Below are 27797 nucleotides of genomic sequence, written 5' to 3'. Positions count from 1 at the left end.
TTTTTATTTAGTGCTGATTTTGGTGGTCTTTACAAGGAAGTGTAGCTCATAGGATCCTCTGGGGCGTGTCTTTAGGCTGCTCTGCATAATTACCCTGTGAGCACTGCCCCCTAGTAAAGAACATAAAGATTAGCACTAAATAAAAGCATATATCTCTTAAACTGTATGGCCGAATTTAAAAAGACAAAAAACAGAATACTCAGGGGAGCAGCTGGAACAAAATAAGATGAAAGAACTGGCTGCTTTTACCCAGTGACAGATCCTCTTTTCTGTGGCTCATAGTCACATACAAATATTGGCAATAGTACTGTGACCATGTGGATCCAAAATAAGTCTTATCCCCAAGACTAAGGTTTGAACTTGTAATCCTTGTAAACGCCATCTGTAGATAAGCAGTGTCTGGTATGGTGTGTGGTCCTATTGTGACTTCAGGCCTTGATGGTCATATGTGTTTCCTAAATTAGAAAGTGATCTTGGTGCTTCCAGTTTCCTCTTACATGGTGGGCTGATTTCAGTGTCTGCACTTGCTACATTAGTTTGCTTTATAAGGTCCCACCACTCATTACACACAGCCAGGGTTTGGTGTATGAACAACTGTGCAGAAAATGAAGAGGTGGCCCATAGCAACCACAACATGTAACTGGCTTCATAACTTTCTTGGAACCACATTGTAGGGTCACTGGCTCCCATTCTTTTATACACGAGACTTTACGTCTCATTACTTATATTCGCTGATCATATCATTTTTTTAGAGCCGTTTAAGAAATGAAGGCCGAGCTCTTGTTGGTTGCTATGGACGATAAGGAAATTTCACTGACAGGCAGCATTAAGGCCATTACATCTATTTCCTCCTCCTGAATATTTACTTTTCCATTCCACTAATCGGAAAATGAAGAGTTTTTAACATTATAGGCCTACTTGTATCATTATAGAATATGGTGGATACATATAAGAAATCATGAAGACAGCTGTGTGTAAAGAAACTACTAGAGCAAAGACAGGCCTGGAAGGAGTTTCAAGCCTTGTTAACCCCTCCCAACATGTACATGTCACTGATGGATACAGACAGTAGCACCCCTGTGCACGAGCAGAGTATGGGTTCTCTACAGTCCAATAGCTCATCATAATAAGCTGTTTGCTGCTTTGGAGGTAGACGTGGGTCCCCTTAACTCTTGGGCTCCTGTTTCACAAATGGTGTATCTGATCTTGGTACTTGTATAACGTATATCAAGAGCGGGTGTATGGAACAGGTTCAGGAGTCAAGCCCGTTACATACTGGGAACATGCCAGCTCTGCTCCTAAAAACGCAAGAAAAAGTGCTAAAGAAAAACGCTCATAACAATCACCCTGCTTGTTTCAGTCGAAAACAGCATGCCTTTGAGCCTCCTTTAAAGTTTCAGGCCTTCCAAGACACCAAGCGGTTAAATGAAGTGACCTGTCCCATTTCTCAGGTATTTTCCCCCCATGGATGGCTCTCCATACTGTGCAAAAGAAGTCAATGGAAAGGTTAAGGGCTTAAAAAAAATTGTGGGCATCTTTTTGAGCATTTTGTAAACTTTTTCACTAGAGATGGGCGGACCCCTGGATTTTCGGGTCAGGCGGGTTCAGCCAAACAGTTACAAATACAAAAAGTTCGGGTTCGAGTACCAAATCAGCACCCGGACCCGAACCCAAACCTTATCCCCATTCACTTGAACACTCAAGCATCCAGTGTTTGCCACGTTCTCATGTGCATGACAGCGCAGCAAACACTGCTTCTGATATTACCGCCGGTCAGACAGCAGCGATTCCCACTCTGTCAAATGACAACGTGATCCCGCAACTGTGATTGGAGGTAAAAAGTTTACCTCTGGTCACTGGAGTCGGTTGATGTGACTACTGCTTTCATCAGTCTATACCTCCTGCCGCTGGGAGTATTCATCAGCCGCAGCCATCACTCTAAATAAATAATTTAAAAAAACGGTGTGGGTTCTTCTATGCTTTCTATAACCAGCCAGGCAAAATTGACAGCTGGGAGCTGCAACCTTCAGCTGTCAGCTTCAGCAAGGCTGGCTATCAAGAATAGAGGGGTCCCTATGCTGTTTTTTTATTTAAATAAATAATTTTAAAGGGGTCATGGATTTTGCCTCCTCAGTAGTGTTGAGCTATACCATCCAATACCCTAAAATATCGGATCGGATGGTATCGGCCCGATACGAAAAAAGTATCGGGTATCGCCGATTCCGATACCGGAAGTCCCATTCAAGTCTATGGGACTTCCGGTATCGGAATAAGAAAAACCCTTTTCTCTCCTTGTACAGCCTCTCGGGGGGGTGTACGGACCTTCCGGAGGTCTGTGCCGACTACCCGGGGGTCTGTACCGTCCTGCCGGTGGTCTGTACCGACTGCCCGGGTGTCTGTGCGGACTGCCGGGGGGGCTGTGCCGGCCTGCGGGTGGTCTGTACCGACTGCCCAGGTGTCTGTGCAGGCTGCGGGGGGCTGTGCTGGCCTGCCGGTGGTCTGTACCGACTGCCCGGGGGTCTGTGCTGACTGCCGGGGGTCTGTGTCGGCCTGCCGGTGGTCTGTACCGACTGTCCGGGGGTCTGAGCGGACTGCCGGGGGTCTGTGCAGGATCGTCCGATGGGACTACAAGTCCCATCGGGCGATGCCTGCTACCATGACGGTGATTGACACATTAGCCAATGATGGGACAGAAGTAGTCCCATCAACTTATATCTGGTAACCAGCTTTTCCAATCTCTGCTCTGAATCCACTCCTGTGTCTCCATTCAATGTCAGCAAGCAGTTAATCCTGAATGCTATCTATGTGTTTTCAACTCTGCAAACTTATATCTGGTATATAGTTTTTTTCAACTTACTCTGCTTGTCCCCTTATGTTGTGAGGTCAAGAAACTTTTCAAAGTGCTTTATGATCCATGTAGTGCTGGACATGTGTTTATTTGACCACAACATTTTATTGGGTCCTGGTGTCTCAATTTAGTGTGATTGATTAACGAGAAGAGAGAGCCAAAAAAAAACAAAAAAAAAAACTTAGCCTTAACCTCCTATATATTCAGACATAGCTAGGGGGAGCATTTATGCAGGGGTGGCAGTTATGCACATGTAATCGAAGTACATGTATCAAAGTACTTCTGGCAGTTATAACATGGCAGTTGGGCAGGAGACAGGTAAGACATTTATATACATCTACTCCCTGTACATTTGGAGTACAACAAATATATACCATATGCATTTGTGTAATTTATGTCCTGGCCGCTGCATTCACACACATCCACCGCCCTGGCATTAACTCTCTACACTCCATCCATATTGGCCCCTCGCTTCTTTCCTCTCCTATGTATAGCACTCACGCTCTTTTCACATTGTTAAATTGCACAGATCCAGGCAGTCCCACCATTCAACACCAGAGACGCTCTCACAAATCACTTAACCATCTGCTCACTCTTTCTATCCTCCTTCTCCTAGTCGCAGGAGACATTGCTCCCAACCCTGGTCCCCCATGTTATAGAAAGTCAAACCCCCCCACTGCTACACTCAGAAACCCCTCTAATCTTATTAATATTCCCTGCATGCCATCTGTCTCTCTTAATTGTGCACTTTGGAATTCTCGCTCAGTGTGTAACAAACTCTCCTTCATTCATGACTTCTTCCTTTCTAATTCTCTTAACCTCCTGGCTCTTACTGAAACCTGGATCCAGCAGTCAGATACTACCGCTGCTGCTGCTCTTTCATATGGGGGGCTACACTTCTCTCATACCCCAAGATCAGACAATAGAGCTGGTGGAGGCGTTGGTCTGCTCCTATCACCAAAATGTACCTTTCAGGTTATCCCTCAAGTACCCTCACTTGTCTTCCCTTCTTTTGAGGTCCATGCTTTCAGACTCTACACCCCCTTCTCCATGCGAGTGGCGGTGGTGTATCGTCCTCCCGGCCCCTCCCATCAGTTCCTGGATCATTTTGCCACTTGGCTTCCACATTTTCTCTCCTGTGACATCCCTACCCTCATCATGGGAGATTTCAACATCCCCATTGCTCTTCCCCTCTCCCCATCTGCTACTCACCTTTTATCTCTAACCTCCTCATTTGGCCTTTCGCAGCTTACTAATTCTCCAACGCATGAAGACGGAAACTCCCTCGACTTGGTCTTCTCTCGGCTTTGTGCAGTGGATGATTTTGCAAACTCCCCTCTCCCGCTCTCTGACCACAATCTTCTTTCATTCTCTATAAAGAACTGCCAGGCTGCTCAGGTCACCCCCACTGTCCAGACTTATAGAAACATACAGGCCATTAACACCCAGAAACTTCTGAAGAACTTGCAGTCTTCATTGGCCCCTATCTCCTCCCTCTCATGTCCTGATTCTGCATTGAAGCATTACAATGAAACACTTCAAAGTGCCCTGGATGAGTTTGCACCCCCTATAAATAGAACACCACAACACAGACGGCGACAACCCTGGCACACGGTGCAAACACGTTTCCTGCAGCGGTGCTCCAGGTGCGCCGAACGTCTGTGGAGAAAATCCAATCTACACGAAGATTTCATCCATTTTAAGTTTATGCTTAGAACATACAACACTGCCCTTCACCTCTCCAAACAAACCTATTTCAACACCCTCATCACCTCACTGTCCAATAACCCGAAACGTCTCTTTGACACTTTTCATTCTCTACTCAATCCAAGAGTACAGGCCCCAACCACGGAGCTCCGAGCTGACGATCTGGCCAATTACTTCAAAGAAAAAATTGACCAGATCCGACAGGAAATTATCTCCAAATCCCCTCATACCATGCACTGTCCTCCCTCCCCCACTGCATCTAACTCACTCTCTGATTTTGAACCAGTCACAGAAGAAGAAGTAAGCAGGCTCCTTGCATCTTCTCGCCCAACTACTTGCACCAGTGACCCATTTCCGTCACATCTCCTCCAGTCCCTTTCCCCTGCTGTCACCCCTCACCTAACTAAAATATTTAACCTCTCTCTCTCTTCTGGTATTTTTCCCTCCTCATTTAAGCATGCCATCATACATCCACTACTTAAAAAACCATCCCTCGACCAAAACTGTGCCGCTAACTATAGACCTGTCTCTAATCTTCCCTTCATCTCTAAACTCCTGGAACGCCTGGTCCACTCCCGTCTTATCCGCTATCTCTCAGAAAACTCTGTTCACGACCCTCTCCAATCCGGTTTCCGCTCTTTACACTCCACTGAAACTGCCCTCACTAAAGTCTCTAATGATCTGCTAACAGCTAAATCAAATGGTCATTACTCCATGCTAATTCTCTTGGATCTCTCTGCAGCATTCGACACTGTGGATCATCAGCTCCTCCTCACTATGCTCCATTCCATTGGCCTCAAGGACACCGTTCTCTCCTGGTTCTCCTCCTATCTCTCTGACCGCTCCTTTACTGTTTCTTTTGCCGGTTCCTCCTCCTCTCACCTTCCCCTTACTGTTGGGGTTCCTCAAGGATCGGTTCTAGGCCCCCTCCTCTTCTCCTTGTACACTGCCCCTATTGGTCAAACAATCAGTAGATTTGGTTTCCAGTACCATCTCTATGCTGATGACACCCAATTATACGCTTCTTCTCCTGACATCACGCCAGCCTTTCTAGAAAACACTGGCGATTGTCTAAACGCTGTGTCTAATATCATGTCCTCACTATATCTGAAACTGAACCTGTCAAAGACTGAACTCCTGGTGTTTCCTCCCGCTACTAATGTACCTATACCCGACATTGCTATTTCTGTGCGTGGTTCCACTATTACTCCCCAGCAACATGCCCGCTGTCTTGGGGTCATACTTGATTCCGAGCTTTCCTTTGCCCCCACATTCGATCACTGGCTCGCTCTTGTCATCTGCACCTCAAAAACATTTCTAGAATTCGACCTTTTCTTACTTTTGACTCTGCAAAAACTCTTACTGTTTCTCTTATTCATTCTCGTCTCGACTATTGTAACTCTCTTCTAATCGGTCTCCCTCTTACCAAACTCTCCCCTCTCCAATCTGTCTTGAATGCTGCAGCCAGGATCATATTCCTCACCAATCGTTACACCGATGCCTCTACCTTGTGCCAGTCATTACACTGGCTACCCATCCACTCCAGAATTCAGTATAAACTTATTACCCTCACCCACAAAGCCCTCCATGGCTCAGCACCACCCTACATCTCCTCCCTTGTTTCAGTATACCACCCTACCCGCGCCCTCCGTTCTGCTGATGACCTGAGGTTAGTATCCTCAATATCAGAACCTCCCACTCCCGTCTCCAAGACTTTACTCGTGCCGCGCCAATTCTTTGGAATGCACTTCCCAGGTCAATACGATTAGTCCCCAATCCCCACAATTTTAAGCGTGTCCTGAAAACGCATTTATTCAGACTGGCCTATCGCCTCAACACATTAACCTAACCTATCCCTGTGTGGCAGAGCCAAAAGTTTTACCATAACCAGGTTCCCAGCATCATGTTCCCACATGCTTTATGCATCCATTAGCCCTCTGTGTCTGTACTGTTACACACTTAACATTATGGCTGGTCCATACAATCAGAGCAACTGTTACCACCCACCTTTCGTGTCTACCTCTTTCCTCATAGACTGTAAGCTTGCGAGCAGGGCCCTCACTCCTCTTGTTATTTGTTATAATCTACTGTATGTGATTATTGTTATGCTGTAATGTCTATTGTCTGTACAAATCCCCTCTGAAATGTAAAGTGCTGCGGAATATGTCGGCGCTATAAAAATAAAATTTATTATTATTATTATTATTATTATTATTATTATGTGTTGAATGTAAAAAAAAAAAAAAATACATACTACATACATACTACATGCTACATACATACTGCATACATGCTACATACATACTACATGCATGCAACATACATACATACTACATGCAACATGCATACTACATGCATGCAACATGCATATATACTACATATATACTACATGCATGCAACATGCATACTACATATATACCACATATATACTACATGCATGCAACATACATACATACAACATATATACTACATGCATGCAACATGCATACTACATATATACCACATATATACTACATGCATGCAACATACATATATACTACATGCAAAATGCATACTACATATATACTACATGCATGCAACATACATACTACATATATACCACATGCATGCAACATGCATACTATATATATACCACATATATACTACATGCATGCAACATACATATATACTACATGTATACTACATGCATGCAACATATATATAATACATATATACTACATGCAACATACATACTACATACATACTACATATATACCACATGCATGCAACATGCATACTAAATATATACTACATATATACTACATGCATGCAACATACATATATACTACATGCATGCAGCATACAAACATACTACATATATACCACATGCATGCAACATGCATACTACATATACAGTGCCTACAAGTAGTATTCAACCCCCTGCAGATTTAGCAGGTTTGATAAGATGCAAATAAGTTAGAGCCTTCAAACTTCACACAAGAGCAGGATTTATTAACAGATGCATAAATCTTACAAACCAAAAAGTTATGTTGCTCAGTTAAATTTTAATAAATTTTAAACATACAAGTGTGGGTCAATTATTATTCAACCCCTAGGTTTAATATTTTGTGGAATAACCCTTGTTTGCAATTACAGCTAATAATCATCTTTTATAAGACCTGATCAGGCGGGCACAGGTCTCTGGAGTTATCTTGGCCCACTCCTCCATGCAGATCTTCTCCAAGTTATCTAGGTTCTTTGGGTGTCTCATGTGGACTTTAATCTTGAGCTCCTTCCACAAGTTTTCAATTGGGTTAAGGTCAGGAGACTGACTAGGCCACTCCAACACCTTGATTTTTTGCCTCTTGAACCAGGTCTTGGTTTTCTTGGCTGTGTGCTTTGGGTCGTTGTCTTGTTGGAAGATGAAATGACGACCCATCTTAAGATCCTTGATGGAGGAGCGGAGGTTCTTGGCCAAAATCTCCAGGTAGGCCGTGCTATCCATCTTCCCATGGATGCGGACCAGATGGCCAGGCCCCTTGGCTGAGAAACAGCCCCACAGCATGATGCTGCCACCACCATGCTTGACTGTAGGGATGGTATTCTTGGGGTCGTATGCAGTGCCATCCAGTCTCCAAACGTCACGTGTGTGGTTGGCACCAAAGATCTCGATCTTGGTCTCATCAGACCAGAGAACCTTGAACCAGTCTGTCTCAGAGTCCTCCAAGTGATCATGAGCAAACTGTAGACGAGCCTTGACATGACGCTTTGAAAGTAAAGGTACCTTTCGGGCTCGTCTGGAACGGAGACCATTGCGGTGGAGTACGTTACTTATGGTATTGACTGAAACCAATGTCCCCACTGCCATGAGATCTTCCCGGAGCTCCTTCCTTGTTGTCCTTGGGTTAGCCTTGACTCTTCGGACAAGCCTGGCCTCGGCACGGGAGGGAACTTTCAAAGGCTGTCCAGGCCGTGGAAGGCTAACAGTAGTTCCATAAGCCTTCCACTTCCGGATGATGCTCCCAACAGTGGAGACAGGTAGGCCCAACTCCTTGGAAAGGGTTTTGTACCCCTTGCCAGCCTTGTGACCCTCCACGATCTTGTCTCTGATGGCCTTGGAATGCTCCTTTGTCTTTCCCATGTTGACCATGTATGAGTGCTGTTCACAAGTTTGGGGACGGTCTTAAATAGTCAGAAAAGGCTGGAAAAAGAGATAATTAATCCAAACATGTGAAGCTCATTGTTCTTTGTGCCTGAAATACTTCTTAATACTTTAGGGGAACCAAACAGAATTCTGGTGGTTTGAGGGGTTGAATAATAAATGACCCTCTGAATAAACTTTTCACAATTTAAAAAAAAATTAAACAGAGAAATAACATTCTTTTTTGCTGCAGTGCATTTCACACTTCCAGGCTGATCTACAGTCCAAATGTCACAATGCCAAGTTAATTCCGAATGTGTAAACCTGCTAAATCTGCAGGGGGTTGAATACTACTTGTAGGCACTGTATACTACATGCATGCAACATACATATATACTACATACAATACATTCATACAATACATACATATAGACATACAGTACATATAACATAGAGTACATACTCACCATCACTTGTCACTTTGATCCCCGAAGCCATTGTCATTTTTGGAATAAATATTAAAATAACAAACAAACAATATACTTACCCCTGATCCGCAGAAATCCACGAGAGTCCCACGACGATCTTGCGTGGAGAACTGCAGCATCAGCTGATGCTACCGTTCTCTACGGGGCCCAGGAAACCAGTGTCGGGAGGTAGGTATCCTTCCGCCCTGTATTCCTCCGCCAGTGTAAAAAAAAAAAAAAAAAGTCCCTAGTCTCACTTTATGGCAAAAGCTGCATGGGAAATTTTTCACACAGCAATGCCATAAAATGAGACTAGGGACTTTTTTTTTTTCTTTACAGTGGCGGAGGAATACAGAGCGGAAGGATACCTACCCCCCGACACTGGTTTCCTGGAGCCCGTAGAGAACGGTAGCATCAGCTGATGCTGCTGTTCTCCACACAAGATCGTTGTGGGACACCCGTGGACTTCTGCGGATCAGGGGTGAGTATATTCGTGCTTTGTTATTTTAATCTTTATTCCATAGACGACAATGGCTTCGGGGATCAAAGTGACAAGTGATGGTGAGTATGTACTCTATGTTATATGTACTGTATGTCTATGTATGTATTGTATGAATGTATTGTATGTAGTATATATGTATGTTGCATGCATGTATTGTATATGTGGTATATATGTAGTATGCATGTTGCATGCATGTGGTATATATGTAGTATGTATGTAGTATGTATGTTGCATGTAGTATATATGTATTATATATACAGTATGTTGCATGCATGTAGTATATATGTGGTATATATGTAGTATATATATATATGTTGCATGCATGTAGTATATATGTGGTATATATAGTATGCATGTTGCATGCATGTGGTATATATGTAGTATACTGTATATGTATGTTGCATGCATGTAGTATATATGTGGTATATATAGTATGCATGTTGCATGCATGTGGTATATATGTAGTATGTATGTTGCATGCATGTAGTATGCATGTTGCATGTAGTATATATGTATGTTGCATGCATGTAGTATATATGTGGTATATATGTAGTATGCATGTTGCATGCATGTAGTATATATGTTGTATGTATGTTGCATGCATGTAGTATATACAGTATGTGGTATATATGTAGTATGCATGTTGCATGCATGTAGTATATATGTAGTATATATGTATGTTGCATGCATGTAGTATATATGTAGTATGCATGTTGTATATATGTATGTTGCATGCATGTAGTATACACTCACTGGCCACTTTATTAGGTACACCATGCTAGTAAGGGGTTGGACCCCCTTTTGCCTTCAGAACTGCCTCAATTCTTCGTGGCAGAGATTCAACAAGGTGCTGGAAGCATTCCTCAGAGATTTTGGACCATATTGACATGATGGCATCACACAGTTGGCGCAGATTTGTCGGCTGCACATCCCTGATGCGAATCTCCCGTTCCACCACATCCCAAAGATGCTCTATTGGATTGAGATCTGGTGACTGAGGAGGCCATTTGAGTACAGTAAACTCATTGTCATGTTCAAGAAACCAATCTGAGATGATTCGAGCTTTATGACATGGCGCATTATCCTGCTGAAAGTAGCCATCAGATGTTGGGTACATTGTGGTCATAAAGGGATGGACATGGTCAGCAACAATACTCAGGTAGGCTGTGGCGTTGCAACGATGCTCAATTGGTACCAAGGGGCCCAAAGAGTGCCCAGAAAAAATTCCCCACACCATGACACCACCACCACCAGCCTGAACCGTTGATACAAGGCAGGATGGATCCATGCTTTCATGTTGTTTACGCCAAATTCTGACCCTACCATCCGAATGTCGCAGCAGAAATCGAGACTCATCAGACCAGGCAACGTTTTTCCAATCTTCTACTGTCCAATTTCGATGAGCTTGTGCAAATTGTAGCCTCAGTTTCCTGTTCTTAGCTGAGAGGAGTGGTACCCAGTGTGGTCTTCTGCTGCTGTAGCCCATCTGCCTCAAAGTTCGACGCACTGTGCGTTCAGAGATGCTCTTCTGCCTACCTTGGTTGTAACGGGTGGCAATTTGAGTCACTGTTGCCTTTCTATCAGCTCGAACCAGTCTGCCCATTCTCCTCTGACCTCTGGCATCAACATGGCATTTCCGGCCACAGAACTGCCGCTCACTGGATTTTTTTTCTTTTTCGGACCATTCTCTGTAAACCCTAGAGATGGTTGTGCGTGAAAATCCCAGTAGATCAGCAGTTTCTGAAATTCTCAGACCAGCCCTTCTGGCACTAACAATCATGCCACGTTCAAAGGCACTCAAATCACCTTTCTTCCCCATACTGATGCTCGGTTTGAACTGCAGGAGATTGTCTTGACCATGTCTACATGCCTAAATGCACTGAGTTGCCGCCATGTGATTGGCTGATTAGAAATTAAGTCTTAACACACAGTTGGACAGGTGTACCTAATAAAGTGGCCAGTGAGTGTATATGTGGTATATATGTAGTATGCATGTTGCATGCATGTGGTATATATGTAGTATGTATGTTGCATGCATGTAGTATATATGTAGTATGCATGTTGCATGCATGTGGTATATGTAGTATGTATGTAGTATGTATGTAGTATGTATGTTGCATGTAGTATATATGTATTATATATATGTTGCATGCATGTAGTATATATGTAGTATATATGTAGTATGCATGTTGCATGCATGTGGTATATATGTAGTATGTATGTAGTATGTATGTATTATATATATGTTGCATGCATGTAGTATATATGTGGTATATATGTAGTATATATGTATGTTGCATGCATGTAGTATATATGTGGTATATATATAGTATGCATGTTGCATGCATGTGGTATATATGTAGTATGTATGTTGCATGCATGTAGTATGCATGTTGCATGTAGTATATATGTTGCATGCATGTAGTATATATGTAGTATGCATGTTGCATGCATGTAGTATATACACTCACTGGCCACTTTATTAGGTACACCATGCTAGTAAGGGGTTGGACCCCCTTTTGCCTTCAGAACTGCCTCAATTCTTCGTGGCAGAGATTCAACAAGGTGCTGGAAGCATTCCTCAGAGATTTTGGACCATATTGACATGATGGCATCACACAGTTGGCGCAGATTTGTCGGCTGCACATCCCTGATGCGAATCTCCCGTTCCACCACATCCCAAAGATGCTCTATTGGATTGAGATCTGGTGACTGAGGAGGCCATTTGAGTACAGTGAACTCATTGTCATGTTCAAGAAACCAATCTGAGATGATTCGAGCTTTATGACATGGCGCATTATCCTGCTGAAAGTAGCCATCAGATGTTGGGTACATTGTGGTCATAAAGGGATGGACATGGTCAGCAACAATACTCAGGTAGGCTGTGGCGTTGCAACGATGCTCAATTGGTACCAAGGGGCCCAAAGAGTGCCCAGAAAAAATTCCCCACACCATGACACCACCACCACCAGCCTGAACCGTTGATACAAGGCAGGATGGATCCATGCTTTCATGTTGTTTATGCCAAATTCTGACCCTACCATCCGAATGTCGCAGCAGAAATCGAGACTCATCAGACCAGGCAACGTTTTTCCAATCTTCTACTGTCCAATTTCGATGAGCTTGTGCAAATTGTAGCCTCAGTTTCCTGTTCTTAGCTGAGAGGAGTGGTACCCAGTGTGGTCTTCTGCTGCTGTAGCCCATCTGCCTCAAAGTTCGACGCACTGTGTGCGTTCAGAGATGCTCTTCTGCCTACCTTGGTTGTAACGGGTGGCAATTTGAGTCACTGTTGCCTTTCTATCAGCTCGAACCAGTCTGCCCATTCGCCTCTGACCTCTGGCATCAACAAGGCATTTCCGGCCACAGAACTGCCGCTCACTGGATTTTTTTTCTTTTTCGGACCATTCTCTGTAAACCCTAGAGATGGTTGTGCGTGAAAATCCCAGTAGATCAGCAGTTTCTGAAATACTCAGACCAGCCCTTCTGGCACCAACAATCATGCCACGTTCAAAGGCACTCAAATCACCTTTCTTCCCCATACTGATGCTCGGTTTGAACTGCAGGAGATTGTCTTGACCATGTCTACATGCCTAAATGCACTGAGTTGCCGCCATGTGATTGGCTGATTAGAAATTAAGTCTTAACACACAGTTGGACAGGTGTACCTAATAAAGTGGCCAGTGAGTGTATGTAGTATATATGTATGTTGCATGCATGTAGTATGCATGTTGCATGTAGTATGTTGCATGCATGTAGTATGTATGTAGCATGTATGTAGTATGTATGTAGCATGTAGTATATATGTAGTATGTATTTTTTTTTTTTTTACATTCAACACATAGGCCGGATGATGGGACTACTACTGTCCCATCATTGGCTAATGTGTCAATCACCATCATGGTAGCAGGCATCGCCCGATGGGACTTGTAGTCCCATCGGACGATCCTGCACAGACCCCCGCAGCCTGCTCAGACCCCCGGACAGTCGGTATAGACCACCGGCAGGCCAGCACAGCCCCCCGGCAGGCCGGTACAGACCCCCGGCAGGCCGGTACAGACCCCCGGCAGGCCGTTCAGACCCCCGGACAGTCGGTACAGACCACCGGCAGGCCAGCAGAGCCCCCCGGCAGGCCGGTACAGACCCACGGCAGTCCGCACAGACCCCCGGGCAGTCGGCACAGACCACCGGCAGGCCGGCACAGCCCCCCGGAAGGCCGGTACAGACCCCCGCAGCCTACACAGACCCCCGGACAGTCGGTACAGACCACCGGCAGGCCGGTACAGCCCCCCGGCAGGCCGGTACAGCCCCCCGGGCAGTCGGCACAGACCCCCGGACAGTCGGCACAGCCCCCCGGTATATGTGGTATATATGTAGTATGCATGTTGCATGCATGTGGTATATATGCAGTATGTATGTATGTTGCATGCATGTAGTATATATGTTACATGTATGTAGCATGTATGTAGTATGTATGTAGCATGTAGTATGTATGTAGTATGTATTTTTTTTTTCTTACATTCAACACATAGGCCGGATGATGGGACTACTACTGTCCCATCATTGGCTAATGTGTCAATCACCGTCATGGTAGCAGGCATCGCCCGATGGGACTTGTAGTCCCATTGGACGATGCCTGCAGAGACCCCCGCAGCCTGCACAGACCCCCGGACAGTCGGCACAGCCCCCCGGCAGGCCAGCACAGCCCCCCCGGTAGGCCGGTACAGACCCCCGGCAGTCTGCACAGACCCCCGGGCAGTCGGCACAGACCCCCGGACAGTCGACACAGCCCCCCCGGCAGGCCGGCACAGCCCCCTGGCAGGCCAGAACAGCCCCCCCGGTAGGCCGGTACAGACCCCCGGCAGTCTGCACAGACCCCCGGGCAGTCGGCACAGACCCCCGGACAGTCGACACAGCCCCCCCGGCAGGCCGGCACAGCCCCCTGGCAGGCCAGAACAGCCCCCCCGGTAGGCCGGTACAGACCCCCGGCAGTCTGCACAGACCCCCGGGCAGTCGGCACAGACCCCCGGACAGTCGACACAGCCCCCCCGGCAGGCCGGCACAGCCCCCTGGCAGGCCAGAACAGCCCCCCCGGTAGGCCGGTACAGACCCCCGGCAGTCCGCACAGACCCCCGGGCAGTCGGCACAGCCCCCCGGACAGTCGGCACAGCCCCCCGGCAGGCCGGTACAGACCCCCGGCAGTCCGCTCAGACCCCCGGACAGTCGGTACAGACCACCGGCAGGCCGGCACAGCCCCCCGGCAGGCCGGTACAGACCCTCGGACAGTCGGCACAGCCCCCCCGGTATATATGTAGTATGCATGTTGCATGCATGTGGTATATATGCAGGATGTATGTATGTTGCATGTATGTAGCATGTATGTACCATGTAGTATGTATGTAGCATGTATGTAGTATATATGTTGCATGTATGTAGCATGTATGTAGTATGTATGTAGCATGTAGTATGTATGTAGTATATATGTTGTATGTATGTAGCATGTATGTAGTATGTATGTAGTATGTATGTAGCATGTAGTATGTATGTAGTATGTATTTTTTTTTTTTTCTTGTACATTCAGCACATTAGCCGGATGATGGGACTACTACTGTACCATCATTGGCTAATGTGTCAATCACCGTCATGGTAGCAGGCATCGCCCGATGGGACTTATAGTCCCATCGGATGATCCTGCACAGACCCCCGGACAGTCGGCACAGCCCCCCGGCAGGCCGGTACAGACCACCGGCAGGCCGATACAGACCCCCGGGCAGTCGGCACAGACCCCCGGGCTGTCGGCACAGACCACCGGCAGGCCGGTACAGACCCCCGGCAGTCCGCTCAGACCCCCGGACAGTCGGTACAGACCACCGGCAGGCCGGCACAGGCCCCCGGCAGGCCGGTACAGACCCTCGGACAGTCGGCACAGCCCCCCGGTATATATGTAGTATGCATGTTGCATGCATGTGGTATATATGCAGTATGTATGTATGTTGCATGTATGTAGCATGTATGTACCATGTAGTATGTATGTAGCATGTATGTAGTATATATGTTGCATGTATGTAGCATGTATGTAGTATGTATGTAGCATGTAGTATGTATGTAGTATATATGTTGTATGTATGTAGCATGTATGTAGTATGTATGTAGCATGTAGTATGTATGTAGTATGTATGTAGCATGTAGTATGTATGTAGTATGTATTTTTTTTTTTTCTTGTACATTCAGCACATTAGCCGGATGATGGGACTACTACTGTACCATCATTGGCTAATGTGTCAATCACCGTCATGGTAGCAGGCATCGCCCGATGGGACTTATAGTCCCATCGGACGATCCTGCACAGACCCCCGGACAGTCGGCACAGCCCCCCGGCAGGCCGGTACAGACCACCGGCAGGCCGATACAGACCCCCGGGCAGTCGGCACAGACCCCCGGGCTGTCGGCACAGACCACCGGCAGGCCGGCACAGCCCCCCGGAAGGCCGGTACAGACCCCCGGGCAGTCGGCACAGACCACCGGGAGGCCGGCACGGACCACCGGGAGGCCGGTACGGACCCCCGGCAGTCCGCACAGACCCCCGGGCAGTCGGCACAGACCCCCGGCAGGCCGGTACAGAACCCCGGGCAGTCGGCATAGACCCCCCCTCCGGAAGGCCCGAACTGACGGTGCATCATGATGCGCACAGACTGCGCATCATGATGACGTCATTTCGGCAGCCAATCAGAGCCACAGCAGTGGCTCTTTGCATTATGGGAACTTCCGATTCCGATATCCGATATTGAAAAAATATCGGTACTCGGTATCGGAATTCCGATACAGCGAATATCGGCCGATACCCGATATTTGCAGTATCGGAATGCTCAACACTACTCCTCAGCCTAAAAATAGCAGCCTACAGCCACCAAGAAAAGACACATCTATTAGATGTGTTAATTCTGGCGCTTTGTCAGGCTCTTCCTACTTGCCCTGTAGCAGTGGCAAGTAGGGTTCATATTTGTGGGTGTGGTGTCATCTTTGTATTGTCCAGTGACATCAAACCCATCAGTTAGTAATGGAGAGACGTCTATAAGTCACCTATCCATTACTAATCCTATAGTTATATTGTAAATAAACTCATGGCCAGAATAAAGTCTTTCATTTAAAGTACAAACAAAACACACTTTTCTATTTGAAAATAACAAACAGTAATACCCCCCTCTATAATGCCTAATTCCATTGTCTCTGTTAATAAAACAAAAAACACAATATTCCTCACTTGTCCATCATTCTGTCCCACACCGTAATCCATGTCTGGGGATTATTAGTTTTTAACTTGGACGGTGCCAAGATGTGATCCGGGCAAAGTGCCAGAATTGGCGAATCTAATAGATGTGCCTTTTCGGGGGAGGCTGCGGGCTGCTATTTTTAGGCTAGGGGGGGCAATATCCATGGCCCCTTAACAGCCTGAGAATACCAGCCGCCAGCTGTCTGTTTTGCAAAGGCTGGTTGACAAAAATGGAAGGGATCCCACACCGTTTTTTAAATTATTTATTTAAATTATTTTTTTTAAAAAGGCACGGGACAGAACAACGGACAGGTTAGGGATATTGTTGTTTTTTTATTTTTTTTATATTACAGAAGACGACGGCTATCTATTTAAATAATTAAAAAAACAGCTTGTGGACCCCTCTATTATTGATAACCAGCCTTGTTGAAGCTGACAGCTGAGGGTTGCAGCCCTCAGCTGACAGTTTTACCTGGCTGATGATTACTCCCATAAGCCGCCGCCTGCTCTGACTGTTATTAGAAGCAGCAGGCAGCAGTTGATGGGAGCAGTAGTCCCATCAGCCGATGACAGTGACCAGAGGTAAACTTTGTACTTCCGATCACAGCTGCAGGCTCACACTGTCATTTGACAGTGTTGGAATCGCAGCTGTCTGACTGGTGGTAATGATTTTACTGCCGATCAGAAGCAATGTTTGCCGTGCTAATGTGGCTCCCCTGAGGTTCCAGTTGCCACAGAGGTACTGCATCTCAACCAGAGGTGTGGTACCCCACAACCAGGTAAGGTGGGTGCACCTGACCAGATTCCAACACCCACATCCCACACACACCAGTAGTGTAGCAGAGCACCCGTCATGGTTCCCTGCTTGGAACACGAAGAGTGCTGGGAGGTGGGCGGAGCTTAGCTTAGAGCGGAGTCGATAGAAAGTGAGATCAGATCCCTCTGAGGGAGGGAAAGCAGAAGGAGGTGTCTGCAGCAGCTCTACTGCTTAGAGGCTGCTGGACAGATTGGAATACAAGGGAAGCTCCCTAGGAAAGAAGGTTCTTCTGGGACACGGCTGGCGCGAACACCCCGTGGGCCCTTTATCCACACTGACTACAGGTCAGGTGGAGGGAGAAACAAAGGGAACGGCCCCTAGCCTAGATCGCATTCTTCAGGGTGCCACTAGCAAGCCGACAGCTTTGGTTACTTTATGGACCATCGCCCTTACCACAGTTAGTCCGACTGGAATGGTGGCTATATAGAGTCACAGAGACGGTGAGGCGTTGTCTGAACAGGATTCGCAGCTGCTGGCCCAGAATGATAACTGTGAAGTGCTGGAGTGGAAGTCAGGCTGGAAAAGCAGCATTTTTGTGGAGACGGCCAGTAAAGGCACACACTGACAGGAAAAGCTGGAAAGGTGCATTTCATCTTATCTGGAAGTTGTCTGGACCCCTCACCTGTAAGATGCAGCACTGAAGCGGGCATCTGTGTGTACAGCAGAACTATGAGTAAAGCCCATTGAACTGCAAGCCATTGTGTCCTCCGCATTCTTTTTGCGCCACTCGTCCAGCACTGCTACATCTTCCTTCTAAATCACATCAACATCTACCAACTCATCACTACTGCCCTGGGACTACAGCTCTACCTGTGGAGAGCTCAACATCATTGCTGCACCACAACATCTGTCCCAGAGAAGCAACACTGCAGCGCTGGTCATTCTGACCAGAAACCACAGGTGGCGTCACAAATCACTTCATAGACTTTATCCCCATTCAATTCTACCCCCTTTTACATGGCCGCCTGAGGCGACGGACTGGGTCACTGCCACTGTGACATTTCCCATTGAAGTTAACGGGCCCGGTGCCAAGTATCCCACGACCTCTGGGGCGCGTCACTATCATGCACATGACAGTGCGACAAACACCTGGTCTTTGGAGGGGCCAAAACCAAACAGTAACACGGACTTCCTGGTGAAATCTGTGTTCAGTATCCGTGCCCGAACAGTAGGTGTTCGGTATGGACGCCAAACTTTACTGTTCGGGTGAAACCTATGAAAAAACAAGTTTTTAAAAAATTTGATGAAAATGCTAGAAAAAGAAGAGCAAAAGAACATTAACTTCAGGAAACAACCAAAAACCACTAATAAAAAAAGCTGAGGCTTACAAAACGCCAAGGAAACACCTACCTGAAGCATCTTCTGCTTTAAAAATGGACATTTTTGACTACCGTAAAAAAATGCAGTGTGAACATTCCCTTATGCATCCGGCATCTGCTCGTAACAGTAGTGACCAAAGCTGGTTAACATCATAACTTTTTCGATGTGGTGGCCAGTCACTGATAGCAATATTTACATGGCTTATTTGCCGATGCCTTCATTGGCCTCCAACAATGAGATCATGTGTTGTCAATAGGCTCCAATGGCTTGGTATACACCAATCCAGTTTTATAGTAACACCACTACGGGGTGAGATGCCACGTGGCAAAACCACATCCCCTGGTACACTGCACTCACATAAAATTGCATGTAAACATTAAGGAGAAAAGATAAGCTTTTCCCGCTGCCTGCGCACTGCAGTACTCAGCTCTGCCCTCAACAGGGCGCAGGAGCCATGATGGGAAGCAAAGAAGAGGACATCATCGTTAGAAGATCGGAGGCGCCAGACCGGACCGCGACACCCATAGGACCAAAATCGGACCCGGACCGCCCCTGGGTGAGTATAATACAACTCATTTTTCTTCTCTTTCAGGTTACACCTGGGGCTTATCCTACAGCATTACAGAATGCTGTAGATATGCCCCTGAAGGTGACAGATTCCCTTTAAGGAGAAAAGGTAAGCTACGAGTGCTTAATATAAAAGATATATCATAATTTTATTTAGTTTCAAAAGAGGTTTAAAACGACAAGACAATCACAAACAAAAATGTTGAGGACACAATGAGTGAAGGTCACCCTTCCAATGTAAAAACGTTACAATAATGGCATAGTGCAAGCCTAGCCACAAAATATTAGTACTTAACAAAAGTCAGATTAATATGGCAATGATATTTATAGGCTTACCAGATAAGTGGCAGGAGAGGAAGGAGTGGCCCCCATTAGGACTTAAAGCCCCGACGCACGTTTCGCTGTCTGGGGTACAAGCTTTCTCAAGGGGATAACAAAAAACAGTGGTTGAGGACCTCAAAATAGTGACGATGTGCAGTCACTTGGTCTAAAAGGGCCAATAGTATTGATGCTGCCGGCGCGTGAGCACTGCGTGCGACAGGTCCTGAAACATGACACAGGGTGTCATGCATCCCTTCGCACGTGCGGGAAAAGGCCAGCGCATGCACAGGACGCATAAAGACGCCCGTCCAAGGACAAGACCAGCACACTGCAGTGTGCACACGCACCGCCAAGTGGGAGGAGAGGAGATACCCTACAGAAAAAAAAGGGAGGGGAGACTAGTATCGTCATATGCATATGAAGACTTCCGGGTCATAGTCGCAGGGAAAAATACCGGCGCATGCGCAGTAGTGCTTATATGATTTGCTCACAGTTGGGCAAAGCTTACTGCACGAACGGCCTTATCAATGCACAGGCGCGAATAAACAACGACACTGATATTCACAGAAGAAATTACGTCCAGTAAGGCAAGGTGGGGGGGAAGGAGAATAAGCCACGCCCATCGGACCGGACCATGGCGATTTCCATAAATCGGAAGAGTGATAAAAAAGGTATTTATGCATCAAACGTGCGGGGACAGGGGGGATCAAAAGTACGACTAGAATACTTAGGTAACACACAATTCAATGATATCTTTACATGATATCTCAAAAAATGGGTGACAGATTCCCTTTAAAACCAGTCAGGATACTGATGGCTTTTATGTGGAGGTTTGTATGAACATCCAAGGATATGCCTCCCCAGAGCATCACTGTCACTGACCCTTCGTGAAAACCAGTCATACTTTCAGATGGTACAGGCAGCAAAACGTTCTCCATGACATTTCCAGATTCTTTCATGTCTGTCACATGTTGATTAGTGTGAACCTGCTTTTATCTGTGAAGAAAATGGCACGCCATTGGTGGACCTGCCAATCCTTGTGTCAATGAAGCTGGACACTGCTGACTTGTGAACACAGGTTCAACGGCAGGATGTCGAGCCCTCATGGCACCTTAGTGGAGCGTGTTTCTGACCGTTTTGTCAGAAGCATGCACACTAGTAGCACTCTAGTGTTCATTTTGTAGAACTCTGACAGTGCTCCTCATTTCAATCCTTGCACAAGGGAGAATACAGCAGTCTTGCTGTTGGGTTGATGCTTTCCTGTGGCAATCTCTGACCCTTCTTGCTAATGAAACACATGTCCTGGCATCTCTTAAATGTTCTTGAGACTGTCCTGGGAGACTCAATAAACCTTCCTTTGGCACGTATGGATGTGCTATCCTAGAGGAGCTGGAATACCGAATACCGGTGCGACCTGAATGGGTGGCAGGTACCATCTCATTTTACCAGTATTAACAAGGACACAGGCAAAAAAACCAGAAAAATTAGTCAGGAAGGAAAGGGAGAGAGTTATTGCTTGTAGCCACTATATCCAAAACCATTTCCTTTTTGGGTGTTGTCTTGTCCTTCAAGCTCGGCTCTTGTCACTTTAAACTGGGCAGATTAATTTTCCCTGAAGCACAATTGACTAGGGGTTATACTATGATGCTTAAATTATCCCTTATTTTTGGGGGACAGTGTATATACTGTAGGTTTGTGGGAAAAGATTCAGTAAAACTTGTATTTTGTTCATGCAAGTGCCTGCTCATTCTTGTCCCAGAGGTTAAGTGTCTCAATATAATGAGTGATTGACAGCCTTTCCGGTATAAGCATGAATAGAGATTGCCATCAGCCACAGATTGGGAACAACCTCTGAACCAAAAATGGGCATGAAAAATGAATAAAATACAAGTTAAATTAAACCTTTCTCCACAAAACTATGTACAGAATATTGGACAGAATTTTCATGGCAAAAGGCTCCCCTTTAAATTGTATGTGCCTAAATAGTGCAACGCTATCGGGAGGGCTATTGCAGGGTAAACCCAATACTACTTGTTGGGGAGAGGAAACTTCAGGATCATCTTGAGTACAGAAATCCATTGGATTCTCCACTCCATAGTCATCCGTCAGTGGTCTGCTTTTCCTTGTGTGCATGCTATATATTTTGAAGTGCATGTGTTCCATACAAAGGATGTACAAATCACAGTCTATCCCTCAGATCAGTTCTCAGACGACATGTATTACACATTGCCTGAGCCATCTTACAAAACTTTCAGAAGACACAACTAATACACTATCCTTATCTCTGTCAAGATGACACCTTGTTGTATCCTAAAAGAGAGTTGGTCACATAGCAAAAAACAAAATATGCCATTATGTGGGGTTTTATTATACAGGATAGAAGAGGCTAGCGTTAATTTCCTCTCCAAGTCTTTTTCATGGTCATTTTGATAATTGCCATCTCCGTGTGCCATGTCGGATAACAAGACAGTTCTTCTGGAAAAGGCAATCCTGCATAGGTAGGACCAATCAGGTCTTTAAGGACACAAAAGGAGTAGCATTTTCTACTTTAACATAAGCGCACCCCTGCTGAAACTTACTACTCGGCACATATAATTCAGTCAATCTACAGTTGGTTGTCCATTCCAGTTTTGGGCTCCCATTAAGTGGGAAAAAAGCTCTACTAAAGCTACAGGTCTAAGTCTGGGAAATAAATTGAACAATGGCTCAATGTAAATTTAGAGTTAAAGATTGATCCAATGACCTCTAAGTCCCCAAACCAGTGACATAATGAAATACCTTGTGAAACTGCCTGGAAGGTGGCTACTAATCATGTTTTTCCTCAAGATGCTGCCATATAGAAGACTTGCACCTAATGAATTATGTTTTGCCAACTTACAGTACAAACACATATACTAAAAAACTGAAGAAGGAAAGTCTGTCTTCTAAAATTTCCTAGAATGCATTTGCTACATATGTACATATATAATGTTTCTACCCTTTAATAATGATCTAATCTTTGATTTACTTTTTGATATTATATTTGCAAGTATGTTAAAAGTCTATTACCCTGTCGTAGATTAACAGCTGTGAATTTTTGACTTGTATGGTTGTTTTTTATGACTAATTTGGTATTTTTGTTCTAGCTATTATTTACAAGGTATGATGTAGCTTAAAGGGAACCTGTCACCCCCTTGTGGTAGGGGGCCGGGCTAGGGGGGTGGGCCACTGCTTACTAGATGAGGCAAAGATGAGATGGAGACAGCTTCCACTTGTAACAGTTCCGGATTTATTTGTCGTCCTCCTGACGACCACCAAACACGCACCGCAGCTTCTTTACACCACTGTATCGCCAGGCCCGGGTACCTATTCTTCAGCTCCAGTCACAGTAACGCACCTTGCGGATCTTTCACTGGGGGCTGTCCTAGACCAATCTACCCCCAGCGCTTCACCTGCCCGAAATCGTCTTCCAATCGGTACCCCCGGGGCCTCGTCTGTCTTGCGGTACGTCGAGTCAGGGTCTCCCCCCTGGCTGCCTCTTCTCCTTGCCTGTCCTGCAGTCCGTCGGGTCAGGGCCACCCCCCTGACTGTCTCTCCTTTGTCCGTCCCCCTGGCCGAGCTCTTCTCACTTTCTCCATCTTCTTCTGAGCTCCTCCCGGGACTAAAACTCTCCTGGAGCCCCGCCTTCTTCTATTTATCCCCTCTCTCACAGGGGAATTTCCCACCCCGGCTCCTATCTCCCCACCCCCCATGACTAAACTGATTCCTAAGCCCTAAGCTGATGTTAAGTCCTGTACTACTCTCCCCTGCCATCTTGTGGTCATTTCACAGCACTGCACTCCCTTTTCGGTCTCCCTGCTGTTACCTTTCTAACCTGTCAATCTCTGTCACTAGTGCACAAACCGTCCCCTCCTTCTACCAGTCACGTCTGTCCGTCAAGTCACCTTCCCCACACCCTCAGGGCATTTTTAACTAAAAGAGCCACCTTCAGCACTAAGGGTGCATTCTGTGAAGGTGGCTCTTCTGTTTCTGACCTCCATTAACACCAAAATATAGACTTTTATAAATAGGTCCTCATACCTGGATTCCGTCACAGAGGTATGGAGTGTCCCTCTGTTTAAGCCGCCTCACAGCTGTCCATCAATCCCCCTCTATAGCGTCCCTGCACCGCCTCCTCCTGTGTTGTTGCCGTTACATATTGTCGGGCGCCTGCACTGTGACAATAGTTCTCGGGCATGCGCAGTGCGCGCTGCCTGGGAACTGCCATCAGGCTATCGCGCCTGCGTGTTTCTGAGTCCCCAGATCTCGCCCCACAGTGTGTTATGAAGTATTCACACTGCGGGGCTGGGGCCTCCGCAACACGCAGGCGCGATAGCCTGATGTCAGTTCCCGAGCAGCACGCACTGCGCATGCTCGAGAGCTGTTGGCACAGCGCAGGCGCCCGGCAGCATCTAACGTGAACAGCAGCACAGGAGATAGGTGGCGCAGGGACGCAACAGGGGGTTGATGGACAGCTGGGAAGCGGCTTAAACAGAGGACACTCCATACCTCTGTGACGGAATGCAGGTAGGAGGGCCTATTTATAAAAGTCTATATTTTGGCGTTAATGGGGGTCAGAAACAGAAGAGACACCTTCACAGAATGCAGCCTTAGCGCTGCTGAAGGTGGCTCTTTTAGTTAAAAATGTCCTGGGGGGTGACAGGTTCCCTTTTACACTTTAAGGAATAGATGAAGAGCAGATTCCAATATTTGCTTTAGGGCAAACAGACTGTCAACCACTGGATATTGACAATGACACCTCAGAAACAATGTCAGAATCTGGAGAAAACAAAAAAGCTCAAGAGACATAAAATCCTTAGAGATGAAAAGGAAAATGGAATCTCATTCTGTCAACTCCGTCGACAAAGAACTTCAGAGTATCAGAAAAAAAAAAGAACTGATCCCTGATAGAAGGAGTAGGAACAATGCAATCATCAAAAGCAAAAATTGAGATTCTGATTTGGCTTGTATCCTAAGTCATACTACAAGACTCGTTAAAGGGTTGATTGTGACTTGTAGGATCGCTACTACCAATAGGTGGCGCTGTAGAGTAAAAGTCCTCTTTCTTTCTGAAGAGGCAATTTGCATATCATCAAAAGCAGAGAACCATCATCAATGTAGAGTTAGAGTTGTAAGAGGTTCTCCAAGAATGACATGTTCCATTCTCCAGATCTGAATGTCCAGAGACTACAAAACTACAAAGACAGGCAGCCCGGAAGAGAATCCAGAACAGCAAAAACTGGGTGTAGGAGATATCTTTTCTACTCACAATCAGCTAGGAATAGAGTATTATAAAGATCCAGATCAGCAGCCAAAAACATCTCCATCCCAGAGTCCAAACAACAACACGCACGAATTGATTCTGCACCCAAAAGTATATTGGAGAATTAAGCACCAGGTAACATAGAAATAGTTCAGTATAAAAAGACTGAAAGAAGAGATGAGTTGGATTATGCTCTTAATATTATGTAATAAGCCTCGTTTTTGTAAATTAATTCAATTCTGTCCTTGTTGCCTATAGCCAACGATTACAATGCAAGCTTACATTGTAGCAGTGCACTATACGTCTGGACGAGATCTGAATGACCTAATGATTGAATATATATCGTTTGCTAAGGAGACAACAAGGTAACTTTAAAGCCTACAAATCTATTGCACGCACATTATAGCCCTCGAGCAATGGACAATGACGACAGGAAAAAATGAAGATGGTAAATAGGACACCTTTGTGTGATCACATCATGTTCTCTGTATGCTTGTGTATGTAACCACTGATCCAGCCTCTACTTTCTATTTCACAAACTCTTTGAAGTAGGACCATGACCATGGCATCATACATCGGTAATTCTATTGTATTCTTAGCTCTACAAAGCTCTAATAAGTTGCAGGACATTGCAGGTTTCTGATCGTCGTCAGAAGAATCTTTCTCAAATGTGTAAAGCTGGAGTCACACATAGCGACTTACCAGCGATCCCGACAACGATATCAACGTGCCAGGATCACTGGTAAGTCGCTATGTGATCGCTGGTGAGCTGTCAAACAGACAGCTTCACCAGCGATTAGCACAGCGATGCCGTGCGCACGGCATCGCTGTGTTCGTTAGCGCCGATGACATAATTCATGTCAAAAATAGAATTAAAATAAAAAAAAATTGCTATTCTCACCTTCCGACGTCCCGCGCAGCATTCCCGCCTCTCTCCACGCTCTGGTCCCAGTAATCCTTTGCGAGAATTACCGCGATGATGTCCGTTCTCGCGGGATTGCGAAGTCTCGCGGTCATTCTTGCAAAGGATTACTGGAACCGGGAGCCTGGAGAGAGGTGGGAAGACTGCGCGGGACGCCGGAAGGTGAGAATAACATTTTTTATTTTTTTTAATTATTTTACTGCTGATCGCTGGTCTCCCGCCTGTCACACGCAGCGATGCGTGCTGGCCAGCGGGAGATCAGCGACGAAAAAAATGTCCAGAGGTTCCTTGCAACGATCAGCGATACCGGCAGGGGGGCTGGTCGCTGATCGCTGTCACACACAGCGATCTCGCTGGTGAGATCGCTGTTGTGTCACAAAAGTTGTGACTCAGCAGCGATCTCGCTAGCGAGATTGCTATGTGTGACGGGGCCTTAAGCCATGAAGCAAGTGTCTGGTCTCTCTATGTTGTGCAAAGTTCTTTTGATGAATTATCTTTGAAACTAACCATCTTCTCTTTCTCTCTGCAGTAACTGAAAACCCACAGATATTCTCCTAGATGACATCAGACACATCAATATCGCCAATTTTGGCTGATCTGCAATTAATTTGTTTGTGGAGGAAAAAATGGTTGACTTTGTAGGTTCTACTGGTTACACTACCCAAGAGGTAAGGAACATCTCTGTCTGATGCAGCATGATAAGAAGTCAAATCTATCAGATAGTTATAACCCATGATCCATATAAGCTTTGTGCAACCAATCCTCACAGCACTCAGTGCATCCCCAGTATGTTCATCCTATGCCTTAATTGATCTTTTAATAGATGATGAAAGGTGAAGACTACAACCTTCTGATGGACTTATTTTAATTCGGGGTCATCCTATTTATGATGAGTGTGAGTGATCATCCATTTAATGGCTATGGCTCCCTGCAGGGATATTATCAGTCACTGCAAGAAGGCGTTGCTTAGTTTCTACCTGATATATATCCTGGAACTTTCAATATCATACAACAGGTAAGTAGAATCAGATACACAAGGATAATAGAGAAGGTTATAAGAAGGGTTGAAAATAGGATTTAAACAGCCCACAGACATTGTAGTATAACTTATTTTATTGGCATTTTTCATCAGCTAATGGTGTTTCTTATTTTGCAGGTCACCATCAGGTTTCCATCAGATCTCATCCATCTTCGATTCAATAAATTGGGTTCACCCACCATTCCAATTGGACTATGTAAATGTGACACATAGAGACATCCATAGTGTAATCACTGCCCAATTACAAACATATATTGTATATACAGTATATAAGCGAGTAATCGTGAAACGGCCGTTGTCTGGCACCTCCCTCCCCCAGCATTCCTCTAAGTCCTGCTTGTCCATAAACCTGTCGATGGAATTTATGTGAAATAAGACGCACAATTTTTCAGTTCAACTGGTGAGTGCTGCATTTCTTCTTCTTCTACTATACATTGGATGATTCATGTTTGTTCATGCAAGCACCTCCGTTTTTTGACTGAACTGCATACCGCAATACTTCAGATAAATAGCTCTGTCTGTTAATAGTGGTGATTTGTGTGCCCTAGTTTGCTGTTCATCTGTTTGCTTTTCTGCTGGGACTAATATAAAATAGGCCCATTACAGTAACATTAGACTT

The 27797-nt window shown here is 45.7% G+C and overlaps 1 long non-coding RNA gene across 2 annotated transcripts in view; it reads left to right on the top strand.

The window, feature by feature from the left end:
* LOC141084955 (uncharacterized) overlaps positions 1-27564 on the top strand; it is an 84644-nt gene extending 57080 nt beyond the window's left edge. The window contains exons 1-5 of one of the 2 annotated variants that reach the window (XR_012231183.1): positions 25224-25352; positions 25476-25582; positions 26669-26807; positions 26963-27154; positions 27296-27564. This is a non-coding gene — a long non-coding RNA (uncharacterized lncRNA). Of the gene's footprint in view, positions 1-25223; positions 25353-25475; positions 25583-26668; positions 26808-26962; positions 27155-27295 lie in introns of those variants that run through there. The other variant, XR_012231184.1, reaches the window with a different exon arrangement.
* Positions 27565-27797: the final 233 nt, after the last annotated feature.

This window comes from Dendrobates tinctorius, unplaced genomic scaffold (assembly GCF_039654945.1).
Source record: "Dendrobates tinctorius isolate UK_male_01 unplaced genomic scaffold, ASM3965494v1 ptg000028l, whole genome shotgun sequence".
NCBI classification, from domain to species: domain Eukaryota; kingdom Metazoa; phylum Chordata; class Amphibia; order Anura; family Dendrobatidae; genus Dendrobates; species Dendrobates tinctorius.
This window is presented reverse-complemented; position numbering and strand designations above follow the sequence as displayed.